The 13,246-nt window shown below is 47.3% G+C and overlaps 1 protein-coding gene across 3 annotated transcripts in view; it reads right to left on the bottom strand.

Annotated features, from left to right (window-relative positions):
• Window positions 1–13,246, bottom strand: part of cpped1 (calcineurin-like phosphoesterase domain containing 1) — a 273,994-nt gene that overhangs the window by 241,162 nt on the left and 19,586 nt on the right. The gene's annotated exons all lie outside the window — the stretch shown is intronic.

Below are 13,246 nucleotides of genomic sequence, written 5' to 3'. Positions count from 1 at the left end.
ACAGAAAGGAGTTCCATGTGATTACTGACAATTCTCAGTCCCAATCCATTTTCCAGTAGGACCTAGGTGGGTGGTGGATGCTCCCATCCTGAAGTAGGCTGGAGCTTCATCAGCAGATGAAGGGGCGAGGGAGGGGAAGAGATTGCTGGGTCTCCAGCACATCCAGGAAATCTGGTGTGAAGGGAGCCTCGGAGTGGACCTTCAGATAGAAAGGCCTTTAAAAGACATACCGATGTTAAAAGTAAATGTTTCGAGGTGTTTCTGGGCACCCTCGTGGAGAAAAAAAATCTGCTCGCACCTAGTTTTTCATGCGGTTAATTATTTATTTTTTGCCTCCATCTCCCTCTACCATTGTTAATATCTTTATAACCCTCAATTTCCCTTCTCAACAGCTCTTCTTGAAAGATGTAAATTGACCTCGATTCAACTACTTTTTCTGTGGTAACAACAGAAAATACTGCAAGCACTCAGCAGGCCAGGCAGCATCCGTGGAGAGAGAAACAGAGTTAACCTTTCAGGTCTGGGACCCTTCGTCAGGGAGTCAGTTCCACATCTTCAATACGTTGTGGGCGAAATAGTTCTCTTTCCTAATCTTTAAAAGATAAAGAAACACCTAGCATCTGAGTTTCATCTTCAGGTTTACATCAGTTCTCAAATGGTTTAGTAATGGTACAAATCCGATCCAAAAAGTCACGTGCAAATAACATGAATTCCCTGGTCTGACCTAATGTGGCATAATATTCACAGCAACAAGTGCAGACCCTACTGGTCTAGGGGGGAAACTGCAGTTAAGTTAAATGAATAGGGATGGGACAATTAAAGTGTCACATCAGCAGACAAAAATTCAGAAAGCCTTTGAAGAGAGCTTCAAAAGGAATCTCAACCCATTAGCAGCCCACAGTTAAGAAGTGGCAATCCTGAATGAAGGGCCTGCAGAAAAGTGACGGGGCACCTGATCCCGTTTAATGGCTGTTAAAGTCAAGGCGGTAGTTGCGAGCAGGGTTGCCCTCTTAACACTCCACGGTACCATCCCGAGAGACCAGCATTGCAGCCTGACTATAGGGGCGTACAGCCACGTTTCAGGTGACGGCTGACCGTTACTGCCACCGCATGTGCCAATCTTCAGCTGCGAGATTAATGCAGATACGCTTGCGGCACATGGCGCAACTTGGCTGTGAACCCCGACTACGAGAAGACCGATCTCCACCTCAGTCCCCAGGTGGGTGTGCCATGGCCTGAGGAATGGTTGGTCGGTGGCGTGTTGGTGGAGGAGGTCAGACAACGCTGGCTGTTGATCACCTTGGCATGGTTACTTGACTAATGGTCATCATACTGGCCTTGCCCTTGAAAATTGTCTAAAACAGTGAATTAAAACAGAAACAAAAAGAAAATACTGCAGATGCTGGAAATCTGAAATAAAAACAGAAAATGCTGGAGATACTCAGCAGGTTAGGCAGCGTCTGTTAACTCTGTTTCTCTCTTCACAGATGCTGCCTGGCCTGCTGAGTTTCTCCAGCATTTTCTGTGAATTAAAACAGGTTGTGCATTGGAACCTCAGAAAGCTGTATTCCAGCTTCAATAAGATTCAAAAGTAATTATTCTCTATATAGGCAGGTACATCAAATTTAAAATCAATGATTGTTAATAAAATATTTTTTAATCAGCCTTTCCTCATGCTGCGAGCTTCTCTTTCAAATAAGAAGCAAACTGAAACCGAATTCTGAAAGCTTTTCACAAAGACAAAGGCTAATGATGGCCGGCTATGCTTAGTTTATATTTTCAGATCAAAAATATTCTAAATTCGTGGAATGGTGTGCGTAAGGGAAAACAAGCAAAGGGAATTTTGGAATTTCTTTTGAGCAAAAATGTTTCCGATAAAAAGTATTATTGATTCTCACCACAGTGATGTCAAACTTCAGGGCTACAGACCTCCCCCATGCTACTAAACCCCACAAGCTCCCCTTCTCCAGTGTGGATACAAGCCAGATAACAAACTCCATGCTGAGCATAGCTCGCCAACCAGCTTTCCGTGTATCCTGGGTTTAGATAAGGCAAGTAAAGATGGAGGACGCAGTTAAAGGAACATATAATAGAAACATAGAAGATAGGAGCAGGAGTAGGCCATTCGGCCTCTCGAGCCTGCTCCGCCATTTAATTAGATCATGGCTGATCATCCAAATTCAGTACCCTGTCCCTGCCTTCTCCCCATATCCCTTGATCCCTTTAGCCTGAAGAAATATATCTAACTCCTTCTTGAATATATTTAATGAATTGGCCTCAACTGCCTTTTGTGGTAGAGAATTCCACAGGTTCACCACTCTCTGGGTGAAGAAATTCCTCCTCATCTCTGTCCTAAAAGGCTTACTCCTTATCTTTAGACTGTGACCCCTGGTTCTGGACTCCCCGACCATCGGGAACATCCTTCCTGCATCTAGTCTGTCTAGTCCCGTTACAATTTGTTAAGTTTCAATGAGAACCCCTCTCATTCTTCTAAACGCCAGCGAATATAAGCCCAATCGACCCAATCTCTCCTCATATCACATTCCTGCCATCCCAGGTATCAGTCTGGTGAATCTTCGCTGCATTCCCTCCATGGCAAGAACATCCTTCCTCAGATAAGGCGACCAAAACTGCACAAAATATTCAAGGTGTGGTCTCACCAAGGCCCTGTACAACTGCAGCAAGTCATCCTTGCTCCTGTACTCTAATCCTCTCACTATGAAGGTCAACATACCTTTGCCTTCTTAACCGCCTGCTGCACCTGCATGCTTACCTTCAGCGACTGGTGCACAAGGACACCCAGGTCTCGTTGCACTTCTCCTTCTCCCAATCTATTGCCATTCAGATAATAATCTGCCTTCCTGTTTTTGCCACCAAAGTGGATAACCTCGCATTTATCCACATTATGCTGCATTTGCTATGCATCTGCCCAATCACCCAACCTGTCCAAATCATACTGGAGTTTCTCGGCATCCTCCTCACAGCACACACGCCCACCCAGCTTTGTGTCGTCTGCAAACTTGGAGATATTACATCTAGTTCCCTCGTCTAGATCATTAATATATAGTGTGAATAGCTGGGGTCCTAGCACCGATCCCTGCGGTACCCCACTAGTCACTGCCTGCAACTCGGAAAAAGACCCGTTTATTCCAACTCTTTGCTTCCTGTCTGCCAACCAGTTCTCTATCCAAGTCAGTACCTTACCCCCAATCCCATGTGCTTTAACTTTACACGCTAATCTCTTATGCGGGACCTTATCGAAAGCCTTCTGAAAGTCCAAATACACCACATCCACTGGTTCTCCCTTATCTATTCTACCAGTTACATCCTCAAAAAATTCCAGTAGATTAGTCAAGCACGATTTACCTTTTGTAAATCCATGTTGACTTTGTCCGATCCTGTCACTGTTTTCCAAGTGCTCTGCTATTCCATCTTTTATAATGGACTCTAGCATTTTCCCCACTATCGATGTCAGGCTTACTGGTCTATAATTCCCCGTTTTCTCTCTACCACCTTTTTTAAATAGTGGGGTTACATTAGCTACCCTCCAATCCATGGGAACTGTGCCAGAGTCTATAGAATTTTGGAAGATGACCAGCAATGCATCTACTATTTCTAGGGCCACTTCCTTAAGTACCCTAGGATGTAGATTATCAGGCCCTGGGGATTTATCGGCCTTCAATCCCGTCAATTTCCCTAACACCATTTCCCTACAAATACTGATTTCACTCAGTTCCTCCCTCTCATTAGACCCTATGTTCCCCGACATCTCTGGAAGATTATTTGTGTCCTCCTTTGTGAAGACAGAACCAAAGTATGTATTTAATTGGTCAGCCATTTCTTTGTTCGCCATTATAAATTCCCCTGATTCTGACTGCAAGGGACCTATGCTTGACTTCACCAATCTTTTTCTGTTCACATATCTATAGAAGCTTTTACAGTCAGTTTTTATGTTCCCTGAAAGCTTACTCTCATAATCTATTTTCCCCCTCTTAATTAATCCTTTTGTCCTCCTTTGCTGAATCCTAAACTGCTCCCAATCCTCAGGTTTGCTGCTTTTTCTGGCCAATTTATATGTCTTCTCCTTGGATCTTATGCTACCCCTAATTTCCTTTGTTAGCCACGGTTGTGCCACCTTTTTTGTTTTATTTTTATGCCAGACAGGGATGAACAAATTCTGTAGTTCATCCATGCGGTCTTTAAATGTTTGCCATTGCCTATCCACCGTCAGCCCTTTAAGAACGTTCCCCAATCCATCCTAGCCAACTCGCGCCTCATACCATCGTAGTTTCCTTTATTTAAATTCAGGACCCTAGTCTCCGAGTCAACTACTTCATTCTCCATCTTAATGAAGAATATCATATCTATAATAAGTAGTCATGGCCACTGATACACAATTTTCACAGAAAAATGAACAGAGCTTGATCCTGAAAATACTGGTAAAATTCTCAAAATGCCATAATAATAAAAATGAAATTTGACTTAATGAAGCACTGTAGCTCACTGGCCTTGATAAGATGTGTGCTACATAGCATAACACCCCTCTTGTTATAAAACAGCATATTCTCCGACTCGTTGTAAACAATGCCGCAGGACATCCACTGTATCTAAAAAATGCCTGGTGTTCAGCATGGGTTCATGACACACTAGCTGTCCCATTTGTGTATAAATGCAAAACAATCTTAATGAGAGAGGAAGGAAGCCAAGCAATTCATCCTGGGTTCTGACCTGGAGCCTGAAAGTTGCAAGCAATGTACCGACTCTAAACCATCCTAGGGACTTACAAACTGTTACAACTACCTAGGTGCCCACAGGGAGGACCTGACCAGTTGCACTAAAAAGACAGGCTATGTTAGCAGCTAAACATCACAGCCATGCTCCAGACCCCAGAACTACCCATGAGCAATGCCACGGGAGATCAGGTAGTAGAATATTTCACTGTCCGAAGCAGTTGGTAGCATTGTAATATTCCCAATACTCAGTGCGAGCACCCACCAACACATTTGTTGTAATTGCACCCCTAGAGTTCATTCTTGATTATTACTGCAACATATTTTTCCTCAGTCTTTTAAGATCACCACCACCAAACGTGAGGTTCACTTATTTTTGTTCAATGATTTTTATTTCATCGCATTGAAGCAAACCTGACAATTCTGAAGCCTGTTAACTGGGATACTTAAGTGCAAATGAACTTGTCCCATTTATCAAATCATCCCCATTGAAAATAAAGCTGTCAAGGCCGATTTGCATTTCTGAATTTTTGCCGCTTAAGAAGTTTTATAAAAACCACCGAATCCCTTCAATTTCATCTCCATTTATATCCTGAAAAATCAATCAACGATTAAAGTGGAAAGAGATGAAAGCAATAAAACTGACACGTCGTCAAATCATTTTTTGTGCAACAGGATCGCTGACACAACAAATTGATTTGGAACAGAATTGCATGTGACAGTACCAATACTAAGGGACAATCCTCCTCACAACAGCTGCAGTGAAATTATTATTTTTTTTTATAAAACTGTTTTGATATGAGAAGGAGACTGGTAAAACAAATTGGTGCTCCAATATACTGAGCCCCAGAGAAGTACATTAAAACCTGCAAATCTCCACAAGCCAAATTCTGGATAACATCTACACACTAGGCCGAGGTGAGCACAGTCATCCTGGGCCTCTTTAGCATACCTCCATCTGGCGGATTACAAAATGGCACTGGCTAGGACCTGGGTCACTGTCTGGGCAAAGAGTGTAGTGCAGGGAACCAAAAGGGAGGAGAGAGAAAATTGAGTAAAGATGGGAAAAAGCCAAGTAATAATCTACTCGCTGCTGCTGTAACATTGTGTGTTGAGAATCTGCAAGTGGCCATCGCCTGAAACCATGGTTGAGGTGGTTTAGTGTTTCTCAGCCAAATGGACCTGGCTGGGAGCACTGAAAGAAGACAAGTATTGGGGAAGGTAAGGGAATAATATTCCGTGAGTGATCACATGAAAAGTATGCTTCTTGCTGACTGATCACAGAGTGCATTTAAAGATTGCCTCATACTTCAAATACGTAGGGAGTAATTTTAACTTTTGGTGATGGTGCAAAATGGGTGATATCAGATCAGCCGCCCATTATACACCCTGCCCAATTAATTCAATGGATAGGAAAATCGTGTGGGGTGTAGAACGGGCAGCTGATCCGATATCACCCACTTTACACCATCACTGAAGGTTAAAATTACCATCATTGTATCGAATACTATGCGGAACGGAAATACATTGCGATGCGTTACATATGATCACTGACATGAATCTTGTCATTCATGTGGAAAAGACTTACGAAATAATACTGGGCGGCCTGCTGGTGGCGCTGTCCAGGGAAGAGTATAAATACTCGGGCATGGGCCCAGCTTGCTCAGGACATTCTTTAACAGGAACTAGTGAAGGACACAACTAGATCTCCATGTTGAAAAACAGTTGATTAAAGCCTTAATACTCAGACCAAGTGCCTAGTAGTTTTCTTACATCAATCACTATAGCCCCAATTTTAACCCCTCCCCCCACCGCACCCGACAGGAACAGTGCGGGTGGGGATTAAAATATCGCCAGCGTGGCACCCAGCGGAGCCACGCTGCTCACACACACACCGTGCATTTTAACAGCTGCATTTCGGGCAGCATGCAAGGCCCTCGCCCCAGGCTGTCGATGGCCTCACTGACATTCAAATGTCGCGGTCTGATGACGTCAATCAGACTCCAACTCTACTTTAACCTGCAGCTGTGAGGTCAGTGCCTGGTGCCAGCCTCGCCAGGAAAGCTCAGCAAGCAGAAGAGGGCCAAAAAGGTAAACTTACTATTTACTTTGTTTAAAAACGTTTCCTTGGGCAGGAAGAGCACGAGTGCTCCACAAGGAATCCTTGGGACTCTCCTGCCCCAGACTTCCCACGATTGCTTAGGACCTCACCACCCCACGCACTTCACCAACCTTGCCGGGGACCGATCCCCCAATATTAAAGGAGCAGGAGCAGCTACAAGGAAATTCACGGCCACTGTTTTAGCTGCAGGCTAACCAATGATTTGTATAGATTTAGCCTTACCTCTGTTCTTTTGTACCCTGATTTATAAAACTTAGGATTCCATGTTTTTTATAGAATCAGTGGGCTGAATTTTTACCTTGGAGTCGCGATGGGTGCAGGGAGGGGGGCGCCGTGGATCGCGTCGGGAACCCGGAAGTTGGAGAGGAGCATTTTGCGGTGGCTTTTTCACAAAGCCACAAATGAATTAGACTTCCGGGTTTCCCGACCAATTAACTGGAGCGGGTCCAATGATGTCACGGATTACTCGCCTTCATCTCGGCTATTTAAAAGGAGCAACGCACAGATGTCACTTGAAGGCTGGTGGAGGTGGAAGCCTGCTGCCCAGCACCAGCGCAGATACGCACACATTGGTGGGTCCAGTAAGAAAGTAGTGTCGTCACCTGATGTCTCACAGATAACATGTGAGCAAGAGCAGATGGTGGAGACAGGGACAGCAGTGGAGAGTCCTCGTCAGAGGGCGCAGGACGCTCCAAGCTGTGCTCAGCTGGACGAAGATGCTGAACCTCGGGGGCGATCAACAAAGCGGATGATTCTTGAGGAGCAACAAAAAATGCGGGAGGCTCGGGCAGCTTTTCCAGCCGCAAAGTGCTCGATTGTAGGGAGAACGAAGGAGTCCATCTCCAGCATGACCAGCATGATGTCCCAGACCATGGCTATGATGTGTTCGTCCATTGAAAGGGTAGCCACCTGTATGGAGCATCAAATGCACTAGTCAAAGGAGTGCATGCTTGCTGTGAACAACAGCTCGCAGATTCTGATTGCAGCCGTATCTGCATCTGAAGCGCATCTTCAGCATCCTGAGTGCTTGCTCTATTACACATCTCGTCATCATCTGGCTTTGATTGTAGCGCTCTTCAGCCTCATTGCTTGGCCTCCTCAACGGTGTCATCAGCCACGTCTTCAGTGAATACCCCTCGTCTCCAAGCAGCCAGCCACTATGTCTGGTCAGAGGTGCGACGAGCTGAGGGAGAGTGGACTGGCACAGGATGAATGAATCATGGCAGCTGCCAGGGAATCTTTTTATGGTTGCAGACGAGCTGCACACTGAGGGAGTGGAAGTCCTTGCGGTTCACAAACACTCCTGGGTGATGCGGGGGTGCTTTGATGGCCACATATGTGCAGTCGATGATGCCCTACACCTGTGGGAAGCCAGCCAGAGCTGCAAAGCTAAGCGTCCACTCTGCCACTGATGAAGCCAGTCAGACTAAGTGTACATAAATGCCTGTCTTGTCAAACATGGCATCGATCACCTGAGTGATGCATTTGTGGGCGGCCAACTGCGAGATCCTGCAAATGTCTGCTGCAGATCCCTGGAAGGAGCCTTAGGCGAAGAAGTTGAGGGTGGTGGTGACATTGACAGCCACTGGTAATGCGTGTCCACCAGGTCACCTTGGCAGCAGATTTTCTTCCAGCCTACAAATGTCTGCCACAACCTGACGCGATAGCCTGAGCCTCCTGAGGCACTTGTGTTCAGTCATGTCCGAGAAGCTGATCCTCTGCCTATAGACCCTGTGTTGGGGGTATCGTCTCCTGCGAGGTGCACCCCTGTGCTCACCTCCTCTCTCTTATGGAGCGGCGGGTCGGTGAGGAGAAAGTTGCTGCTGCTCCTGCTGGGGCTCATCTTGGCCCGAATCGGAGGTCCAAGGTGAAACAGCATAAGCAGCACCCAGGCTGATTGGATAGGGTTACATAGGAATACATCGGTTATACAGCACAGAAACAGGTCATTTGGCCCAACCAGTCCATACCGGCATTTATGCTCCACTCAAGCCTCCTCCTCCCGTCTTTCCTCATCTAACTCTATCAGCAGAACCCTCTATTCCCTTCTCCCTCATATGCTTATCTAACTGCCCCTTAAATGCATCTATACAATTCGCTTCAACCATTCCCTGCGGTAGCAAGTTCCACATTCTCACCACTCTCTGGGTAAAGAAGTTTCTTCTGAATTCCCTATTGGATTTCTTGGTGACTATCTTATGTTGATGGCCTCTAGTTATGCTCTTCCCCACAAGTGGAAACACTCTCTCTGTATCTACTCTATCAAAACCTTTCATGATTTTAAAGACCTCTATTAGGTCACCCCTCAGCCTTCTCTGTTCATCCTTCCCTGATAAGTATACCATCACATTTCTGGCATCATCCTTGTAAATCTTCTCTGCACCCTCTCCAGTGCCTCTATATCCTTTTTATAAAATGGCGACCAGAACTGTTCACAGTACTCCAAGTGTGGTCTAACCAAGGTTCGATACAGGTTTAGCATAACTTCCCAACTTTTCAATTCTATCCCTCTAGAAATAAACCCTAGTGCTTGGTTTTCTTTTTTAATGGCCTTGTTAACCTGTGTCGATACTTTGTGATTTGTGTATTTGTACTCCAAGATCCCTTTGCTCCTCTACCCCATGCAGATTCTTATTTTCCAAATAATTCGTGATCTCCCTATTTTTCTTACTAAAATGTAATACCTCACATTTATCTGTATTGAATTTCATTTGCCAATTATATGTCCATTCTGTAAGTTTATTAACGTCTTCTTGTAATTTGTTGCAGTCCTCCTCAGTTTTGACTATCCCCCCAATTTGGTGTCGCCGCAAATTTAGAAATTGTGTTTTTGATTCCAAAGTCTAAATTGTGAACAACAGTGGTCCCAGCACTGATCCTTGTGAAACACCACTACCCACCTTCTGCCACTGTGAATAGCTATCCTTTTCCCCTTGGATAGATGCCAAGTAAGTGGAGATCAGATGCACAATCCTCCAATGTAGTGAGAGTGACTTCCGAAGTTGTAGAAATCACCTGCAAATTCCAGAAAGCAAACTCTCAGCACAAATGGTGTCAGCAAGAGCCTTTCCCTTAGGAAAGGATACAGGTGTAAGGTGGGAGTATTTGTGTGATTTTTTTTTTTTTTTTAAACTGTCAATTGTTCAACTCCCACAATGGCCGCTCTGCTCTCGCCTTGCTTTCATTGGCGAGGTTCAGTAAGCCCGGTAATCCCATGGACCGCCAGTAAAAGCTGCAACATCAGGTTAAAAAAGCTGTTAATAGCCTCATAACGCGCTCTAAACTGCTTTAATTAGGTGACCTGTCTCTCCCGAGTGGATCTCTGGCACGCTAATGCGCACGAGTTAAAGGTGGAAGCCGGTTTCCCAACGTGCTGTCAATTTCAGCACTTTTAACTGCCCACCCGTTCACAAACCCGCACACTCTTCAAAGTTAAAATTCAGCCCAATGTGTCCTTCCATTTTTAAAGATGTGTATCTGAATCCCTAAGTCTATCTGCTCCTCTACTCCTTTTAAAGTTTACCATTGTGTATATGTCCTCTTGTAGGAATGGTCAAATTCCTATCTAGAGATTGAGTTCGACGCAGGCAATCAATCAAAAAGGTTTTTAATGTCAAACTAACGAGTTTAAACAGATTGATGCAAGAGAACTATGAATACAGGTCTTAACAGGTCGGAGGCTCCACGAGGACTGCCTGGGCGGTCCCATGGATGGCGTCACGACGTCATCACGTTTTTCCTGCGTTTGGGTTATCACGTGATTAGCGGCATGACGTCATCGCGTTTGCCCGCGCTCTCAAAGGGACCGCGCACTGTACATGCAAACAGTATATACAATGGTACAGATTTAGTCTGTAGCTAACACATCGTTAAAGGGAATTATGTACAGTTGTTCAGAGTCCCTCAGTGGCTCTGCCACATGCGCCCCCCCCAGAATTGTCTTTAACGGAAAAAGTCAAAATGGTGAGGGGGTCTGACAAGCCTGTCAGAACGACTCCTGTATTCCCGAAGCGGAAGCTGTTGGACGGCAGGCGGTCTGGCGGGTGGTTGCTCTTGTTCTGGCGCGATGACAGTGGGCGGCCGGCCCCGTCTCGGTGGCTGTGCGGTCTCGACGGGACGGTCAAGGTCCAGGTGTGCTGGCTTCAAACGGTCGACCGAAATGTGGTCCGGTTTACCACCGACATCCACCTTGAAGGTTTTGTCTCCTGCCTCTAACACGCAGAAAGGACCAGTGTATGGGGCCTTGAGCGGATCCCGGTGAGCATCGTGGCGGATGAACACGTAGTCGGCTTGTTTCAGCTCCACTGGAACGTGAGAGCTCTGAAACCCGTGATGCAATGTGGGAACCGGCGCGAAACATCTGGCTGCTTCCTGGTGACTGATAAGTTGGCGTGAGGCGGACCATGGCTCCGTTGGTGTTGGCAGGAAATCCCCTGGCATTCGCAGCGGCTGACCATAAACGAGCTCTGCTGCGGAAGAGTGAAGATCTTCCTTGGGGGCCGTGCGAAGGCCCAACATGACCCATGGCAGCTTGTCTGCCCATCCAGCGTCTTGGAGGCTGGCCCTCAGTGCAGCCTTAAGCGATGTGAAAACGTTCGCACAGACCGTTCGCTTGTGGGTGGTAGGCTGTGGTGCAGTGTAACTTGACACCGAGTCGTTGAGCCACCGCATTCCAGAGTTCGGAGGAAAACTGCGGTCCCTGGTCCAAAGAGATGTCAGCAGGCACTCCAAAACGGGCGACCCATGAAGAGATGAACGCCCTGGCCACGTCCGCCGAAGTAGTAGATGACAGGGGAACCGCCTCCGGCCATCTGGTGGTGCGATCTACTATGGTCAGGATGTGCGTAAAACCATGGGAAGGTGGAAGTGGTCCTACCAGGTCCACATTAACGTGGTCAAACCGTCGCTCAGGAACTGCAAAGGTGGCCAATGGAGCCTTGACGTGGTGCTGTACCTTGGCCTTTTGGCAGACCACGCAGGTGTTGGCCCAGTCGCGGACATCTTTATGCATGCCCCACCAAACGAACTTAGATGACATTAGCTTCTGAGAAGCCTTCATTCCTGGGTGTGACAACCCATGTATGGCATCAAACACCTTGCGGCGCCAGGCGAACGGCACAATAGGGCGAGGGTCTCGAACGGAGACGTCGCACAGCAACGTGGTACCAGCCGAATGGAACCGGACGTCGGCCAACTGGAGGCTAGTGGTGTTGGTGCAGTAAGCCTGCACTTCTGGGTCTGAGACTTGGTCTGCTGCCATGAGGGCGTAGTCGATGCCCAGCTGGACCGCATGCACGGTTGCGTGGGAGAGGCAATCTGCCACCAGGTTCTCTTTACCGGCCACGTGCAGAACATCTGTGGTAAATTCGGAGATGTATGTCAGCTGACGTTGTTGTCGAGATGACCACGGTTCGGCAGTCTTGGCCATGGCAAAAGTCAGTGGCTTATGGTTGACGAAAGCGGTGAAAGGACATCCTTCCAACAAGAACCGGAAATGGCGGATAGCCAGAAAAAGGGCTAGTAACTCCCTGTCGAAAGTACTGTACGCCCGCTCGTTACGCCGCAGTTGACGGCTGAAGAATGCCAATGGCTGCCACGTCCCGTTCACCCACTGCTCCTGAACGGCACCGATTGCGTAATCTGACGCGTCGGTGGTGAGGGCGATGGTGGCTCCTGGTAGCGGGTGCGCCAGCATGGTCGCGTTGGCTAAGGCGCTCTTGGTGTCGGTGAATGCCCGGTCCATGTCAACCGTCCAGCCTACCGGATCCTTGCTAGACTTGCCCTTGAGGGCCTCGTACAGGGGCTGCATGAGCAGTGCTGCCTTAGGCACGAAACGGTGGTAAAAGTTTACCATGCCGAGGAACTCCTGCAGGGCCTTTATGTTCTGCGGGCGTGGAAAGGATGTCACCGCCTCTACCTTCGCTTGCAAAGGAACCGCTCCCTCTGAGGTAATGCGATGTCCCAGGAAATCAATTTGGTGCAGACCAAACTGACACTTGGCTGGGTTGATAATCAAGCCATGTTGGCTGAGGCGTCGAAAGAGGGTGCAGAGGTGAGAGATGCGTTCCTCCTTATTAGGACTGGCAATAAGGATGTCGTCTAAGTAGACAAAAAGGAACTTGAGGTCCCGCAGCACGGAGTCCATGAGGCGCTGGAAAGCCTGGGCGGCGTTCTTCAACCCAAACGGCATCCTTAAAAATTCGAAGAGACCGAAAGGGGTGATGACTGCGGTCTTCTGGGCGTCTTGCGGGTGCACCGGGACCTGGTGGTAGCATCGGACAAGGTCAACCTTGGAAAAAACGGTGTTTCCTGCCAAATGGGCAGAGAAATCCTGAATGTGGGGGATCAGGTATCGATCAGGAGTGGTGGCGTCGTTAAAGCGCCGATAGTCGCC

The sequence above is a fragment of the Somniosus microcephalus genome, chromosome 11 (genome assembly GCF_052327205.1).
Source record: "Somniosus microcephalus isolate GS21.2 chromosome 11, FLI_Smic_1.0, whole genome shotgun sequence".
NCBI lineage: Eukaryota > Metazoa > Chordata > Chondrichthyes > Squaliformes > Somniosidae > Somniosus > Somniosus microcephalus.
The sequence above is the reverse complement of the archived record's forward strand: the minus strand, read 5'-3'. Positions and strand labels throughout refer to the sequence as shown.